This window comes from Saccopteryx leptura, chromosome 3 (genome assembly GCF_036850995.1).
Source record: "Saccopteryx leptura isolate mSacLep1 chromosome 3, mSacLep1_pri_phased_curated, whole genome shotgun sequence".
NCBI classification, from domain to species: Eukaryota; Metazoa; Chordata; class Mammalia; order Chiroptera; family Emballonuridae; genus Saccopteryx; species Saccopteryx leptura.
This window is the reverse complement of record NC_089505.1, coordinates 129000304-129019932: the sequence shown is the minus strand read 5'-3', so window position 1 is coordinate 129019932 and position 19629 is coordinate 129000304.

The following is a 19629-nucleotide window of genomic DNA, read 5'->3' as shown; positions in this document are numbered from 1 at the left end:
TCTTTATTAAGTTTGCTAGAGTTGGGGGTGCTACTTCTCCCTCATACTTTTATATGCCTCATGTTCCACTGAACCCATATTCTTTTCCTTGAGTCTGCTGACAATTATTTTTTTTTCTTTTATTCATAACTGTAGCCAGATTGTTCCAGACAATATTATTTATTTATTTCTTGAAAACTTTCATTGTCCATTAAAGGAAATGCTATGGTAGTGGCTTGCAACTCATAGGTTTTCTTTTATTCTTTCAATTCCACTTCTGATTAATATGGCACCTTACAGTAGCTGACAAGTAGGCATGTTTGGTGTGCTTTTATTATTTTCAAAACAAGAGAGTTGTGGTAAAGACAAAAACTCTACTAAGGCTGATGAATTGCTTAATACTGTACCTGTGTTGAGTACGGAAGTGTGAGCTTAGTCATAGAAAACGCAGTCACTCACACCTCTGCCAAATAATGAAAATAGCACCTAGGTAAATGAGCAGATAGAGGTGAGTAAAAAACAGTGCATGACCACACCCAACTTCACTTTCAACTGCTTCCCCATGCCTTGGCCTGGCATTTGAGGTTTTCTGCAGGCTGCCTCCTCCTGTGTCTCTGACCTTCATCACCATGTTTTCTATCTGAGCCCTGTACCCTTAAATCAGCAGGCCTACCTCTATGTTTTCTTTCCAAATCCAGTAGGAGAGAGAACTCAGGAAGGAATTCACCACAGTCTTTATTTCTTCCCTCTTTAGTTCACAAGATGTTTAGCACACACCTATATTCCAGGTGTTGGAGAAGGAGGGGCTAATCCAGTGTAGAGCTGACTGAGAACCAATGGGTACGGCCGCCTAACTCCATAACCGGTTAGGATTCTGTTGCCTGAACTACACTCCCAAATTAGCCCCTGTCAGTAATAAAGGTGATAGTTTCACTCTGTCTTTACCCTGTTACTTTTCTTGAAATTGTTCAGAACCTAAAGGGGAAAGAGAGGTGCTGCTTACGGTGAGTGTGTAGAGTGGGGAGTTTCCCTTGGAGGCAAGCACCAGGCACTGTCTAACCCACGAGAGAGAATGCTATGAATAAGATAGCACAGTCTCGGTGCTAAGAGAGCTTGCATTCTAATGGAAGAAGACAGTTGATGAGCAAAGATCAAAGATAACTTCAGATGCTGGCTGGTGCTAGGAAGAACATGAACTGTGCGATGACATGGAGAGTGAAAGAATAGAGGAGAAGAGAATGCTTGAGACGGGGTAAAGGGAAGCTTCTCTGAAGTGACACAGGTGAGGCTGAATGGTGACAAAACATGAAAGAGGCATGTGAGGAACTTTTCAGGAAGGAAACAGCCACTGACACATCTTAGAGGTGAGAAGGAACACAAAGAGCACAATGTGTACAAAGGGAAGATGTGTGTGGCTTCAGCTTAATGGATGAGATGAAGAGAGAGATGAGGTCAGAGAGATAGGCAAGGAGCAAATGACATAAGGTAAGGTACTTGGATTTTCTCCTAATTGCAATATGGAGTCTAATAATTTTGAGTAAGAGATCGATTTAAGTATGCATTTAATTTTTTTTTTCATTTTGAAATAATTATGCAATCACAGGAAGTGACACAAACATGTGCAGACAGGTCTCATGAGCCTTTCACCGCTCCTCCCTCGATGTTAGCATCTTACATTACTATGGTACCATAGCAACACCATACCATTGACATTGCTACAATCCCCAGAACTTATCCAGGTTCACTAGTTATACATGTACTCACTTGTGTGTATAGTTTTAGGCAATTTTTATAACATATGTGGCTTTGTATAACCACCATCACAATGAAGATGCAGGACTGTCCCATTATGTTCCTTCTTTACAGCCAATTCCTTCCCCCAAGCCCTAACCCCTGGCAACCACTAGTCGGTTTTCTATCTCTATAATTACAACATTTCAAGACTATTATAGAAATAGAATCATAATTTCCTTGAGATCCATTCAACTTGTTGCTTGTGTCAACAGTTTATTCCTTTTTATAGTGGAGTAGTATTACATAGTACAGATGTACCAGTTTGTTATCACTCATGAAAGAACATCTGGGTTGTTTCCAGTTTGTTTTCTTTTCTTTTCTTTTTTATTTTTTTATTTATTTATTCATTTTTAGAGAGGAGAGGGAGAGACAGAGAGAGAGAAGGGGGGGAGGAGCTGGAAGCATCAACTCCCATATGTGCTTTGACCAGGCAAGCCCAGGGTTTCGAACCGGCGAACTCAGCATTTCCAGGTCGACGCTTTATCCACTGCGCTACCACAGGTCAGGCTCTTTTTTTTTTTTTTTTTTTGTTATTATGAATATATGAACATTAGTATGCAGGTTTTTACATAAACATAAATTTTCATTTCTCTAGAATAAATGCTCAGGAGTACAATTGCTGCATTGTATGGTAAGTGCTTTTTCTTTCTCTTTTTTTTTAGATTTAAAATAAACTGCTATTTTCTAGAGGGGCTATTGTACATTTATACTAGCAATTATTAGTAGTAAGTCATACCTTATTTCTGTCCTACCCTTTCTTCAAGATCTTACTCAAGTCCTATCACCTTCTTAATGCTTTTCCAACCTCTCCAGTCATCGATGTGCTCCTGCATCTCACCTCATACAGCTCTTATTGTCCATCCTGCTCTTTTCATTTTATTCATTCATCTATGCATTCAGCAAGCATTAGCTGAGTGCCTAGTTTCAGGCACTGTGTAGATACAGGGACACAGCTGTGAACAAAAGAAATGCCATGGCCTTCCATAATGTAATTTACAGACTAGCAAAGCACACATCATTACACAAAGGTTCACACAAGAATATTTATTTGTGTGTATTTGTGTATATACACATAATATATCTAGAGATATATTTATATATACAGAGAGAGAAATCAAAATAAGTGCTAAGAAGAGGATATATGAAACATGCAGAACAGACTGCTCTCTCATTTATCTTTTCTGTGACTATTCCAGTTTAATCATAAGTTCCTTGAAAACAGAGACCAGATTTTATGTTGCTTGGTTAAACTCAGAATCTAACTCATGGTAGGTGTTCAGTGGGTGTTTATTATTGGTGACAGTGGCAATGAAAAAGAACGGTATTGTCTGAGGATGACTCTTAAGTACCAGGAGCTAAGAACATTACACTTTCTTTGCATCTCTGCAAAAAGAAAGCATCTCTTTGTGTGGTTTATCTCTGGAAGGGCTCTGAAAATTGTTTTGAAATGCCTATCTACTTGACTTAAATGTGCATGCATTTCCATCCTTTCTGCATAATGGTGTGCTGGTAAATATTTAACTGACTCGCTCTCAAAAAAAAAAAAACTATAGCATTTGCTAATACTCCCACCATAGCCAATTTAAAGCTATCAACATGCTGTTACTAAAAACAGAGGCAGGGGCCCTGGCCGGTTGGCTCAGTGGTAGAGCGTTGGCCTGGCGTGCAGAGGTCCCGGGTTCGATTCCTGGCCAGGGCACACAGGAGAAGCGCCCATCTGCTTCTCCACCCCTCCCCCTCTCCTTCCTCTCTGTCTCTCTCTTCCCCTCCCGCAGCCGAGGCTCCATTGGAGCAGAGATGGCCCGGGCGCTGGGGATGGCTCCTTGGCCTCTGCCCCAGGTGCTAGAGTGGCTCCGGTCGCAACAGAGCGATGCCCGGAGGGGCAGAGCATCGCCCCCTGGTGGGCAGAGCGTGCCCCTGGTGGGCGTGCTGGGTGGATCCCGGTCGGGCGCATGTGGGAGTCTGTCTGACTGTCTCTCCCCGTTTCCAGCTTCAGAAAAATACAAAAAAAAAAAAAACAAAAAAAAACCAGAGGCAGGAAGAAACGCACAGTAACACATTTTTTAAAGATCATGGACAGATACAGTAGACATAAACAAACTCAAGAGAATAGTCCCTAATAAATGTAAACTATTAAGAAGTAGTGAGTTTTAAGTATTTATTACCTTTTTCAATGTTTATAAATTTATATAATTTAATTTTTAATAATGAGTGTATTCATCAGCTAGCGCACATATTCCTAACAATCGGCTCTCAGGAGAAGGCAGGAGCCAGCTCCAGCACCCCACTGACTATGCAGCTTAATAGACCCAGAGATGTTCCAGATGGGATGCAACTGTGTTGAACTGGGTTTTTAGTTAGAGAAAAGGAAGAAAGCAAAGTTGCCTCTTGCTCATTGATACCTAATTCTTATTCCCAGCTCTGCAGAACAGTTGAGGGTCATACTGAAAGCTTTAGTGTAGCAATACTTGAAGTTAGCTGACCAAAGAGCCATTGCTGACTACTTCATTCCACAGAGTCTGCCTCTACTGTAAAGGCTGGAAAAGCTCAGCCCTCATTTTCTCAACTTCTTATGTGAGTGAGTGTGCAGTGAGACATGAGAACTGCTGGGGATAGGTAGTGGTCTGAAAAAGCTTTTCGCCTTCCTGATAAAAGGACTAAATGGGTTTCTTGCCCTTCCTGCCTGTCTCAGATATGAATATGATGTCTGGAGCTGCAACAGCCATTTTGGAATAAGGAGAAGGCCAAGAGGGTTGAAGAGCTATTGGCTGTGGCTGTAACAGGCTCCCAGACTAAAATCAAACCAGCAGATTCTATTAGACTTAATGTCGTGTGAGGGAAAAGGCTCTTATTTCCATAAGCTCTTCTTTAATTCTCTGTTATTTACAGCCAAAACCAGTTCTAGCCCATACACAAAGAAATTTTATCTGTTCTGGCTTCTATTACACTAACAACTGGAAAGGGAACAAGAGAAAAGACAGCTGATATGTCAAGGATGGTGCTGGATAGTTTCCACACTTCATTATCTTTAAGTTTCATAACAACACTATGAGAGATGACAGTTATAAAAACGTATAATTTATCATGGCTAGCCATACTTTATGTTTTAAAGGAAGATATAACAGAGCTGCAGCTATGTGGACCTTGAAATTTTAATTTCAGTGTAAATTTGCAAAGGTTTGAACACTTGTTCTTCTTCAGTAAATTAAAAATACATCATATAGACATTTCTTTTGGGTAAATTAAACAAACTGCCTCCTAACTGTACCTACCTCCTGCTAGGGGACTAAGGACACTGGCTTGATTAATAAGCACCAGGAATACTCACCTTTTATCAAAGGTGGCATAGGTTTCTGAGAGAGTAAGAAAAGGTCATCTCTCTAGGGCTGGGTGGTAGCATCCACTGTGGAGGTGAGAGTGGTGCTCTCTATGGTATGCATTGATCCTTGCTTGGGCAGGCCAGAAGCCTGTGTTGCCCAGGGATCTAGAACTCTCCCAGTGAGAGCCTAGAGGAAAATGGAGGAAAATACTGCACTTCAGGGTCCAGTCACCCAGTCAACCAGGAGTCAGGAGTCCCTGGGCTTTTGTTATGTCCAGAAGGTGCATTTCCCTGGCACGAGGAGGACGACTCACTGGTGAGATGCAGATAGTGCCAAGGGAGAAAAGCAATGGCAGGGTATCACAAGCCACATCAGAAATTCTATAAACAGCAAAAGTGTATACTCTCTTGAGCAGTGGAATTCCTGCTGTTCAGTCATTCTTCAGTCATTCAGAAGAGGGAGGTGTTATTGAGTGTCTTGTATGAACTAGGTCCTGGGGATGTACCAGTGAATTGTTAAGCAGCTGATGAATTATCAAGCAGACATAGGTTCTGCTGTCTTGGAGTTTACAGTCCAGACTGGTGGTGCAGTGGATAAAGCCTCGACCTGGAATGCTGAGGTCATCGATTTGAAACCCTGCGCTTGCCTGGTCAAGGTACATATGGGAGTTGATGCTTCCTGCTTCTCCCCCCTTCTCTCTCTCCTCTCTCTCTCTCTCTCCTCTCTCTAAAAATGAATAAATAGAATATAAAAAAACCCAAGTTATAATAAAGTGAGATGAGAGGAGGAGGTGGGGGGAAGGGTATAAAGAGGGACAAATATAAAATGACAGAAAATTATTTGACTTTGGGTAATGGGTATACAACATAACTAACAGTTCAAATCCTATAGAAATGTTTACCTGAAACCTAAATACGTACTTTTATTGATCAACGTCACCCTGTTAAATTTAATTTTCTAAATAAAATTTTAAAAATATTATATAAAATGAAATGAGTCTTGCCATACATGAAAGCTGTTGTTTATATCACCCTCTTCCCTGTGTATGGTGTTATTATGTGGTGACATGGAATGGAGAAAGAGCCCTGGACAAAAGCATCAAGTGAGTCCTGGTTAGTTCAGTGACAGATATTCTTCGCTTGTATGTCCTTGGGTAAATCTCTTTACCTTCTCCATGTTTCGTTTTTGTCAAACTGGATAATTATAATTCTATTATTGATATTTATACTAAAAATAGCAGTGTTAACTTCTAAGAATAGTTCCCCCCCCCCGCTGTGATCACCCCATTTTATTTTTTTAATATTTTTTTCTAAAAGAGAGGAAGAGAGAGAGAGAGAGGGTGGAGAGAGAAAAAGAGAGAGAGGGAGGGAGGGTGGGACAGAAAGAAAGGGAGAGAGAGAAGCATCAACACATTGTTCCACATAGCTGTGCATCCATTGATTGTTTCTCATACATATCTTGACTGGAGATCAAACCAGTGACCTCATGCTCAAGCATGCAACCTCAAATTGAGGTGATGACCCTGGGCTCAAGCTGGCAACCTCAACACTCTGGGTGGATACTCTATCCACTGCACCACCACCAGTTAGGCACTGATTGCCCCATTTTAACTAGTATCATTTATTTGCTTATTAGTGTGTCCCAAAGTTTGTTCCAAGGAACACACTATCTTCTGAGCCTTTTTTCTGTCTACATGACTCTCCCTTGGGCTTCCTGACCCTCCTTGCTAATACTGAAAGACACAAATCTGAAGTTGATCAGTTTGCTGCTGGCAATACCAATATCCCACAGCAAGGCTAGATCTTTTGAACTGGTTCTTCTAGATAAGTATCTTTCCAAAGGAGTAATTCTTAACTCAAATTTTTAACTAACTTGGAGAACCATGAATACCTTTAACATGCACAAACAAAAAATGCATGCAAAATTTAGTGTGTGTGTGTGTGTGTGTGTGTGTGTGTGTGTGTGTGTAAAGAGGAGATAAAGAGGTCACAGGGTTCACAGATCTTCAAAGGCGCCCATAATCCCAAAAGAATTAGCTTAATTCTGAAGATTACAGTATGATCATGACATGATTTCTCCATACTCTGAATGCCCACTGCACATACACCTTTCACTACTCTTACAACATGCATGTGCATCTTTCCAACCAGATCATTTCTTCCTTAAGGAGTGAAGATAGTACCGTATTGAACCAACACAATATAGAAGAATAAATATATATACTTTGGAGTCAGACAGCCCTGGGTTCGAGTCCCAGTTCTACCACTTACTGGCTATGTGAGCTGAGACAGGTTAACTCTCAGACTGAATTGTTTTGTCTGAGTCATTTTCTGATCTTCTTCTAAAAACGTATCTTCTTCATCCATAGCAAAGGGCATGAGACTCATTCTAAACCGATCACAGTACCTATTTCCCTAGTCAAAGAGACAGCAGAAGAGCACATGATCGCTGCTGGCCAATAGACTCCCCCTCCAGAATCTTGCTATGTCATGCCGGTGGAGGAGGAACATCTCCTCTGGCTGCAGAGTGGTCAGGGCATGAACCAAAGCTGTGCACAGTCATGTCTCCACTCTTGTGAGAACATCTGTCTGTGAAAGCAATGACTAGACGTGGCAAAAGAGGTAAGCGGAGGTAGGAGAAAGAGAACCTGTCTGGTTTCAATGTTCCAAGCTTCTCAGTTATGTGAGCCAAATAAACACCCCTTTAGACTTAAGCAAGTTTGAATTCAGACTGTCACATGAAACCAAACTTTTGAATTCATCTGTAAGGATAGTATAGAATATTTACTCCTAAGGTTTTGTGAAGATAAAATAACATCTACCAAAGAACCTAGCAGTAATCTTTCTTCTTACTTGTGGTTGCCCCATTTCAATAGGTACCTTTTCTTTGTTCTCCGGTATGTTCCAAGGAATACTAACTATATAGACTGTTACTAAGTTTTCTCTGAGTTGAAAAAATAGTGAAATTATTTGAAAATACTTGATTAAACAAAATTCTTTCTCAAGGTACTTTCCAGTCTCCAGTCTTCTAATTTGCCTTATGAATTCCCAACTGGACAGCATAATATGATGACCACAGAACCCTACATCAAGGAGCATCTCTGAACACATTTTGGGTACTGCTCTGTGGCTACGTCAGCAATTGCACTGTGGCAAACACTGCTTCAGTGAGAGTTTGACTGCCATCATCCAGTTCCTTTTTTACTTGAGCCAAATTCCAGCCAGTTTTCACCCCAATTCTGACAACTATGAGCTGTGGGTCTTGGAAAATCACTTATATTCCCTGAATTTCAGCTTCTTCACCTGTAAATTGATGATGTTAAATTCCATAGCCTTTAAAAACCCACCCAACTATACAAGTCTGTGTTTACGGGATTATAAAAGGCTGTGGGAAGGGTGAATGTTGAGAGGGTATGGACACTCTGGGCCTATGAAGGCCAGGAAAGGCCCAGGGTATAGAGTGAGGGAAAGTGGGGACTTGGTGTACTGCAATAAAGGCTCACAACAGTCACCAGAACTAGCTCCACTTTTTCAAGGTTGTATTCCTTTATTCTAGCCTAAGCAATCTGTGGGTTGTCTCAATTTTAAATTGAGGTGCCTAATACCACTAGATTCTATGAGTTCGCATATTTTAGGTTTAGATGGAACAAAACTAAAGCCTCACAAAGCAAAAGGTTATTGTGACTCAACACCTGCCCCATGGAACCTCAAAGGCCAAGAAAACCTAACATAAAGAGGTGGAGAGCGAAGAGTATACAATTCAGTCTCTTGACTCCTGAGCAACTCCGGGTTCTTTACTTTCTTATTCAGTTCAATTTAAGCAAGATAGCTGGAAACCATACCCTCTTCTCTTCAGTTATCCTCAATTAACCAACAGGAAACCTTCTTAGGGATGCTTAGTAAGTGTAAATAAAAATGACAAAGGAGAGAAGATCCTCTGACATCTGCAAAGCACTCCACAAATCTGTTATTTTTATTATTATTCACAACGTTTAAAGCGTAATTTTGGCTTTACCACAGATGTGACTTCAGGCAAGTAATTCATCAGCTCCTCCCTTCATATAAAACAAATGCGGTACTGGATGGGAAAGATTAACTAGAAAATGATGGTGGATACCTTCGGAAATTGAGGGTCATTGCAATACTTACTAATTAATAGTCATCATATAATTGTGAAGTTATAAATAGCTCTGCACCCAAGCAGAGCTCAGAGTGTTAGGCTCCTTTTTCACTTGTGGCCGTTTTGCTTGAGTCCATTAGCTCCACCAGCCTATAATTAGCACAACACCTTGGAAAATTAATCCAGCTTGGTGAGTCAACATCAGGGAAAGGAAACAGACTTCTAAATACTGTACTGTTAAAATTAAGCTGAAGCCTGAGAACCAGATCCTCCTGGTTTCAGAGGGAACTAAAATCCTCAAATCCTGATTTTTCAGCTAAAGATAGGGGAGTCCAGCTTTCTATGTTCAACAACTGAGTTTCAACATTGCTATCAAGTAAACATATCCTTATTAGAATTTTCAGTCAATCAGAGAATTAAAAGTTGTTCCATTATAACTACATATTCCTTATAAAATGTGGCTTTGGAGAAACTAAGCTTGCTAATATAATTAAAATAAATTGTCCAAATCTATCTCCTGGTAGAGATTCTGGAGTCAGACTGAGCAGGAGGGTTCTGGGTGTCTGGGCTGGCAGAGGAAGCCTTTTGTTAGAAATTGTGACACTGCTTAAATCTGAAATACCAGGGATAAACATATCCAACCTGTAGGAGGGGGAATAGTATGTTACAATAGTCAAGAGGCCACACGCAGATTAAAAGCAATATGGAAAGTGTGAAGATGGAACCAGCAAACTACCCAGGAGCAGGGAATGAAACTGAGGACTAGTGGCGTAGAAATAGGCATGTGTGCTTGGGGTGCTGCTCTAAGAACGGGCTTTGCTTTCTTTAGCTGGCATGTGGAGTCATGTGTAGGTGAGTGTCATGAGTTAAAGGCCAGGTCATCAGAGAAATAAATGCATCCTTTCTTCTAGTGCTTTTTGTAAAATCTTTTCACTTTCCAAATGAAATAGTCCCTGTGTCCTTTAACTGCTTATCAACTTTAACTGTTTTGTTTCCTTATTGCATGTATGTGATATAATATGGGAAGTCTACAGACAAACTTTCCTCGTTGTTAACTGTCAACTCATCTAAGGCCAAAGTCATCATCTTCCTTTCTAGTTACACTCTGATTTCAATCATCCAGCCTTAAAAAATAGGAGTCTTTTCTTTTCCTTGATCATCAAATCCAGTTGCCAAAATGTAAAAATCTACTTTACTTCTGCACTTTCACTCTCATTCCATAGTAGCCTATTTAATCTCTGATGTTTAATACACTAATGCCAGTTCAATCTTAAAGAATATCTTCAATTATATCATTCCCTACTCAAAATCTTTAGTGATTGCTCACTGCCTAACAAATTAAAGAAAACTCCAGCTTGGCAATCAAAACCTTGGCCTTTCCTCCCATGTCCCTCTCTATTTGACAATCCAATAGCACATATTTCTTTATGCTGTGTCCTGCTGAAGTCATAGCTCATCTGTTACAAGTGAAAGGCCTTCCAAAGTGAAGGCAGTGGGACTAATTTGCATGCCCAAGGGATAACTTTGCCCATTAGTCATGGGAGCTCAGGAAAACCTATTGCTGCTGCTAGAAAAATTCCCAAAAGATTCTAATGTTGGATTTTCATCAGGTCAGTTGCATCATTTTCTTAAGTGAAGAATGATACCACATTAACTTTTAAATGACTCCCCATTTAAAGAGTGTAGTCTCTTTACTAAGGGGTAGGAGGAAACTTGGACTTGAAAATTACCTTCCTCTTCTTTCTTCTAGCTTTCTCCATTTTTTACCTTGATTTTTTTTTGCAGTAAATAATTGCAAGCTAGATTCCTCTCAAAGTAATTGCTTTCTTTCTTCAATATTACCATTGTATTTTTAAACAAAACATTAGCAAACTAAAGCCAGTAACATATATAAAGTATTGGGTACTATGATCAAGTGCAATTTCTCTCAGAATGCAAGTTGGTTTAATATCTGAAAATCAAATGAAGCGATACACCATATCAATAGAATAAAAAAAAACATGATCATCTCAATAGATGAAGAAAAATCATTTGACAAAATCCAATACCCTTTCATGATAAAGCACTCTACAAACTAGAAACAGAGGGGAAACTATCTCAACATAAATAAAAGTCATACATGAAAAACCCACAGAAAACAGCACACTTAATGGTGAAAGACTGGATGCTCTCCTCCTAAGACAGGGGTCGGGAACCTATGGCCTGTGAGCCAGATGTGGCTCTTTTGATGGCTGCATCTGGCTCGCAGACAAATATTTAATTTTAAAAAATGTTAAAAATATAAAACATTCTCATGTATTACAATCCATTCATTTCCTACCGCTCATGTTCATGGTTGCAGGTGGCTGGAGTCAATCATAGCTGTCCTCCGGGACAATACCAAATTTTTATTGGATAACGCGTAACATACATGGGTCATTGTATGGCTCTCACGGAATTACATTTTAAAATATGTGGCGTTCATGGCTCTCTCAGTCAAAAAGTTTCCCGACCCCTGTCCTAAGATCAGAAACAAATCAAAGATAGCTGCTATTGGCAACTCTATTCAACACTGACTGTACTGGAGGTTCTAGCCAGGGCAATTAAGCAAGAAAAATAAACAAAAGGCATCAAGATTGAAAAGAAAAAAGTAAAATGATCTCTATTCATAGACAACCTGATCTTGTATATACAAAATCTTAAGAAATCCACTACAAGAAACCAGACTTAATAAACAAGTTTAACAGGTTATAGGTTATAAGATCAGTGTATAAAATTTTCAAATATATTGAAATAAAATTCATTTGAAAGCAAACAATTCAAATATGAAATTAAGAAAATAACTACATTTATAGTCGCATCAAAAGAGTAAAATATTTAGGAATAAATTTAGCAAAATAAGTATGACTGGTACTCTGAAAAGTACAAAATACTGCCGAAAGAAGTTATAAAAGATACAAATAAATGGGAAGATATCTCATGTTCAAGGATCGAAAGACTTAAAATTGTTAAGATGGTTACACTCCTCAAATTTGTCTACAGATTCAATGCAATCCCTATCAGAATCTCAGGTGACTTCCTTATAGAAACTGACAAGCTGATTCTAAAATTCATATATAACTACAAGGAACACAGAATGGCTAAACAATCTTGAAAAAGAAGAACAAAGTTGGAGGACTCACACTTGATTTTTTTTTAATTTTAATTTTTTGATAATTTTTTTTTTTTTTTTTTTTTTTTTTTTTTTTTTTTCCATTTTTCTGAAGCTGGAAACGGGGAGAGACAGTCAGACAGACTCCCGCATGCGCCCGACCGGGATCCACCCGGCACGCCCACCATGGGGCGACGCTCTGCCCACCAGGGGGCGATGCTCTGCCCATCCTGGGCGTCGCCATATTGCGACCAGAGCCACTCTAGCGCCTGGGGCAGAGGCCACAGAGCCATCCCCAGCGCCCGGGCCATCTTTGCTCCAATGGAGCCTTGGCTGCGGGAGGGGAAGAGAGAGACAGAGAGGAAAGTGCGGCGGAGGGGTGGAGAAGCAAATGGGCGCTTCTCCTGTGTGCCCTGGCCGGGAATCGAACCCGGGTCCTCCGCACGCTAGGCCGACGCTCTACCGCTGAGCCAACCGGCCAGGGCCAATTTTTTTATAATTTTTTAATTCATTTTAGAGAAGAGAGACAGAGAGAGAGAGAGAAAGGAGGAAGGAGCAGGAAGTATCAACTCCCATATGTCCCTTGACCCGGTAAGCCCAGAGTTTTTTTGGAACTGGCGACCTCAGCGTTCCAGGCCAACGTTTTATCCACTGCGCTACCACAGGTCAGGCCACACTTGATTTTAAAATTTACTATAAAGGAACAGTAATTGAAGGTGTATAGTATAGGCATAAAGATAGACATATAGGTCATTGGAATAGAATTGAAATTCCAGAAGTAAATCGATGTGTTCATGTTTAACTGATTGTTTGACATGGATGCAAATTCAATGGAGAAAAGAATAGTTTTCAAAAAATAGCATTGGGACAACTAGATAGCCAAATGCAAAAGGATGAAACTACTTTACACCATACATAAAAATTAACTCAAAATGAATCAAAAACTTAATGTAAGGACTAGAAAAATAAAACTCTTAGAAGAAAACATAAGTGAAAAACTTCACATTAGATTTGTCAATGATTTCTTTGATATAACACCAAAAGTACTAAAAAGAAAAGAAATAATATATAAATTGGACTTAATCAAAATTAAAAACTTTTGTTCTTCATAGAACACTACCAAAAACTGAAAATACAGCCTACAATATAGGAGAAAATACTTGCAAATCATACATCTGGTAAAGGATTTGGACCCAGACTATGAAAGAACTCTTACAACTTAATAAAAGTACAACCAAATTCATAAAGGGGCAAAAGACTTGAACAGACATTTCTCCAAAGAAGATATACAATTGACCAATAAGCACATGAATAGATGCTCAACCTCATCAGCAGGGGAATGCAAATCAAAACCACAAGATATCACTTCATTCCCACTCTGACGGCTATAATCAACACAACAGCTTATAATAAGTATTAGAGAAGATGGGGAGAAATCAGAATACTCATACACTGCTGGTGGAAATGTAAAATGGTTAGGCTACTTTGCAAACAATCTGGCAGTTCCTTAAAAAAGTTTAACATAGAGTTGACACCCAACAATTCCACTCTTAAGTATACACCCAAGAAAAATGAAAACATATGTCCATACAAAAAATTTTATATAAATGGTTATAGTAGCAATATTCACAATACCCAAATGGTAGTAACACCTCAAATATCTGTTATTAAAGGATAAACAAAATGTGGTATGTCCACATAATGAAATGTTATTCGACCATAAAATAGAATGAAGTACTGATACATTCTAGCTACGCAATATGGATAAAGTAAGAAAACAGTATACTAAGAAAAGAAGGCAGAAAAAAAACCCCACATATTATAAGATCCCACTTACATGAAGTTTCTAGAATAGGAAAATCTACTGAAACAGAAAGTAGATTAGTGGTAGTTTGCTCAGCACTGGGGAGAATGAGGAGAAAGAAAAAGGATAATTAAAAGGTATGGGCATTCTTTCTTAGGTGCTAAAAATGTTCTTAAAGTGACAGTGGTGATAGTTGCACATATCTATGAATATACTAAAAACCACTGTACACTTTAAATGGGTGAACTGGATGGTATGTGAATTATATATCTCAATAGAGCTGTTACCACCCCACCAAAAAAAACTGATGCCCAAGTAGAGTATTTAAGGTATGGCAGTTGATGCCAATTTTCTGGTGATTATTTTTATTTATCAATTTTTTACATATATAATGGGTATAAAATTGCATCCCTCAAAATATGATATATTAAATACCATCTTACTTTTTTTGAAATAAATTAAATTTCACCTCAACCTTCATTTGCCAATATTGAGATGTTAAATTATAATGTTCATATGTGTAACTATCACCACAATCAATTTGAGAACATTTTCATTACAATTAGGATTCCTTCCCCTGCAGCGGGGGGATTTATACAGGTTTCAGAGGTCTTCTGTTGTAGAAGCATCAGGAAGGGCCCTCTGGTCCTCGGTCTATAGCATTGAAAAGTTAATAGTCTAAGCTCGCATAGGCTTAGGTCCTTTGAGAGAAGGTAGTTCTGCTGCTTCCCTGTCCCGCTAGGGATTTGGGGGGATTTTGTAAAAACGGAATCCTGGGGCCCAGGCGGTCATTTCTCTTTAAGCTCTCTCTACTTCCTAAGGCACTGTGAGGCAGTAGGGCAATCATGGCATCTGCAAAATACTAAGCTCTTCTTCGTCTTGCAAAATCTCTTTCGCTGTCAGGGCCTGCTCCTTTTACCCCCTATCCTTAAGTGCTCTCCGTCTTCTTCCCTTCTATGGGGTTTCCGATTCCAGCAATGCCAGATCTGCTTGTTTAAGACCATTCCTCTTACTGCAAACAACTAGATAAGCTGGGCAGAACAGAAGAAATAGCTCTTTGAAGGCACTGGAATGTTTTTAAGTTAAGAACTTGAAGGGCCAAATTCCGAAGAGAACAAAAGTGTAGCGAGGTTAGCCCATCATTCAGCACTGCTTTTCCCTTCAGTGCATTTGCTCATTTTAATTAGCAACCAGCAGGGCAAGAAGCTAAGGAGCTTTGGGCAGTCTTACAGGACTGAGATGAAAAAACTGGAGATCAAGGGCCACTAAAGAGGAGGTGCTGTAGTAAACACCCCAGGCTTTCATTTGGCATGGTAATTTGTTACATTGGTGGCCCCTAGTAAACCATACCTTCTAGTATTTGTACCTTTCAGTGGTCACTCTTCACATTGGCTTTTGGGCTGGTCATGTGATGTGTTGTTATCAACAGTACATCAATAAGAGTGACACAAAGAGAGATTCGATAAGTACTTAACCATGAAGTTTAGTACTTCTGGAATTCTCTCTCTTAAAATCCAAACTCCATGCTTAAGAAAGTCTGGGTTATCCCAGTGGAGAGATTGGTAGTATGGAGGAGAAGCCCTGGAAATTGGGATATTATGTGGAGAGAAAGGCCATGTGGAAGACCATCATAATAGCCCCAGACAAGCTCTTAGGTAAATGCAGCTTTATTAGTAATCCCAGCCACATGGGACCCCAGCCAAATAGGAAGTACCAGTCAACCTAGAGAATTATGAAAAATCATTCTTGTTTTAAGCCACATGTATTGGGGTGGTTTGAGATACAGCCAAAAGAAAAATAGTTTGGAACCCTAAAGAACACTGGGAGTAAAGGTAAACCAAAAATAGACTAACCCTTACAAAGATTCAAGTTTGGGTTCAAAAGAAACTTAATCCTTTATTGGATTGATCTGCTCATCATCCCTATTCCCAATTGCCTACCAGAAGCTAAAATATATCCGCTTGTAAGGAAAATAACATCATCTAGAACTTCACGTCATCTGTACAGTTTTAAAACACCTGTAATATACAATACACAAAATACAATGGCCAAGACATTTTTTGTGTTATGCTTACAAAAACAAAAGAATTGACTGGTAGTCAAGATAAATCTCAGACAAGAGAAACATGACCACAAGCAATTGAGATATGGAAGTTATCAGACACAGGTTATAGAATAACTGATTAATAAATGCTCAATAAATTAAATGACAGGATAAAGTGTTTCAGCACACAGGAAGTCTTCAGAATTAGAATGAAATTACAGAGTTTAAATATACAGTAACTGAAATTAAGAAGTCAACAGATATATTTAACAGCAGATACAATGTAAAAGAGAATTTATGACCTGTAAGAGAAAACAGAAAATATCCAAATTGTAGCATAGAGATAAAAGAATAAAAATACATAAACAAGCATAGGAGTCAGATGTGACTCAGTAACAAGAGCCTCACATTCACATAACGGAAGTCCCAAACAGAGAGGAAAGAATAAAACTGAATTAATACATAAAGAAATAATGGCCAAGAATTTTTTAAGCTAACAAAATATTTCAAGTTACGTATTCAAGAAAATTTACAAACTCCATTAAAGATAGATAAAAAGAAAACTACTCCTGGACACATAGTAAAAACGCAGAAACCAAGAATAAAAGGACAAAGATTGTAGACTGGATTAAAAAAAAAAAAACAATTTTGGGGGGTATATAATATTAATAATATTTTTTTTATTTATCTTAATCACTTTGAAATGAAATGCTTTACACAAAGAAGCTTCTTTTTTTTTCCTTATCCCCCACCCTGCCCCTTTGGCAACCATCAGATTATTCTCTGTGTCTATGGATCTGTTTCTGTTTTGTTTCTTCACTTGTTTTATTTTTTTATTCCACATATAAGCGAACTCATATGGTATTCCTTTGTCTGATTTATTTTACTTAGAAAATACTCAATATCCAATTCTGCATTTCAAAGTGGTTACCTAAGAAGACTGATTAGTCTTGTCTTCTAACCTAACTGGATTTTTCTCCACCTTTATACTCTACTTTCCTTCTAGACAATTCTCTACACTGCAGTTAGGTTGATCTAAAATTTAAATAATATCACCTCTCCCCTCTATGTAAATGTTTCCGTGGCTTCCCATTCCCTCAGAATGAAGTTCAAACTTCTTATCACAGATTAAGCGGCCCTCTCAGACCTGGTACCTACCTTTCTAGTTTCCTTTCTCACAGCTACCTCTCTAGAGCTCTATCTATGACTCCAGCCATACTCCACTGGCTTTCAATTCCTCCACTCACTGTCCTCTCACCCACTCCAGGGTTTTTGTGCATACTATTCCTATTCTTTGGAACTCTCTCCCTTCATTTCACATTTCCTTTCCTGACTTTCCTACTTTCTGTCAGATTATAGTTTACATATCATTTCCTCTTGGAAACTTTCCAGAATTCCTTGATGGGGTGATTTATCCCATAGAAGGCAAGAAATTTGCCCCGTACATCCTTAAATTTCCCTACCAAAGTACCTATCACATGTTATGATTACTGCTTGTCTACCTCCCTGCAAAGACACCTAGTTCTAAAAGGGCAGAAACCATGCATGTCTTGCTCATAGTTGTCTCCCTAGTTCTCAGCCTGGCTCAAAATAAACACTTAATATTTTTTAAATAACTTATTAATTAATATTAGAAAACCCTCCTAGCTTATCTTTAAGATAGTCCATCATACTTCTCTCGTAGACCTAACAGTATTTCTTTTTTTTGTTATCTAGAAGCTTCTAGAGAAGGGTAAATGTGAATCGAATGTTATGTTTTTATTTTCAAGATTTTGCTACAATAAAAACACAAAGCTAAAAGCAAAAAAATGTAAGTGAAAGTATAACTATTCATACCATAGACCCCTACTTTCCGAATTCAAGAGTTTAAAGTGCTCACTAGCTTTCTTACATGCAAAAAAAATGTGATTGCATCCTCAAATGACACTCTGGCTTTTCAGTCACTCCAGGATTCAGTTCAAAAATGGCCTTCCTTGTTTTTTGTAGCCTTGGTGGCTCCGTTCCAATTTCTATCACAGAGTTTGTTTTTCTCTGCTTCCTTCTCTGCTTCCTCTTCTCAGTTCAGCACAGCTTCCTCTGTCATGTTCTATAAACCTGCCACTGTTGATGAGTCTTTTTATGTGCCATCTGAATTGGTCGGCTCTGTCTCATTACCTCTTGAGTTCTATTTTGAATTTTGGTGGCAAACAATCTTTTCTTTACTTGTTACTTTTTCTCTTCCCTTGCGATTCACTTTTTAATCTGGTCACTTAATTAACTCTTCATTTGACAAAATTGAATGCCACCACTTTGCCATCATCAGATTTTGTCTGCTTGTTTTCTGTTGCATCACCACTGCCAAGAACAGTACCTGGCACCTGACCCATACTCAGTACATATTTGTTGAATTCATTCAATACATTGGCATGTACTCTATGACAGGCTGCTTGGGTTGATTTAAATTACTTTTGTTCTTCATATGCCATGGATAAAAATTTAAAACACATTGAGGACTTGATAACACTTAATAAAATTTCATTTCAATATATATGCTGTGACCAGGTCAAATTACAGGCATTCTTCCTTTGTAGGTTCTTTTTTGTTGTTGTTCAGAAATGTAAGAAGAATTTGTTTTATTTTCATTCGGAAACTAAGTAACTTCCTTTGGATATTAAACCTAGCCAAAAATCAGTACAAGAATACAGTTACTTCATTTAAATGTAACAGTGAGGAGTTCACCCTGTAAATCAAATTGCTGGTGTTTATAAATATAGGTGGCAAGTACCAAGGAAGAAGGGTTCACGGTCCAGGGGAAAAGTTACTAACAGAAAGAAGGCAGAGAAAATTTCTCAGTTCTGTCACTAATTTAAGATTTGGGATAGGGAGGATTTTAGTGACTGCTGGGTTGGCAATAGGAGGGGTTTGATGGGACAAAAAAGAAAGGCTAGTTGGTGGCCTTCAGGGGTTCTGGAAGAAACCAGGCCGAGGGCATTAGGAGATGAACTGTTAGTAAACACTCAGTGAGATAAGGAAAAGGTACCATGACTTTGGGAGACCGTGAGGAAAGAACCTGGGATAAATTAAAGAAAATTGAGGGCGGGGGGAGGGACACGGATAGCAAGGGCCAGAGCTTAAATGTTGCAGTCAAGGGGACTGAAGCTAAGAGATCCTTGAGCCCTAATGCTAAAGGTGAAAGAAAAAGAAAAAAAAAGCTAATAAAGCAAGCTTTAAACTGGAAGAGTTCTGCTCAAGATAGAAAGTAACCGGTGCCCCCCACCATCAAGGGCAGAAACAAAGAGGAAACCCTGAACGAAAGGCTGCAGGGGTGTGGTGGGTGGATCAGCATCGGGTGGGGAGCAGTCTGCTGCTGGGGAGGGTGATGCAGTCTTCGTTTTTTGCGAAAGTTTTCAAGAACATTGGGATTTAGAGTTCAGGTTGTAAAAGACACTTCAGACTCTCA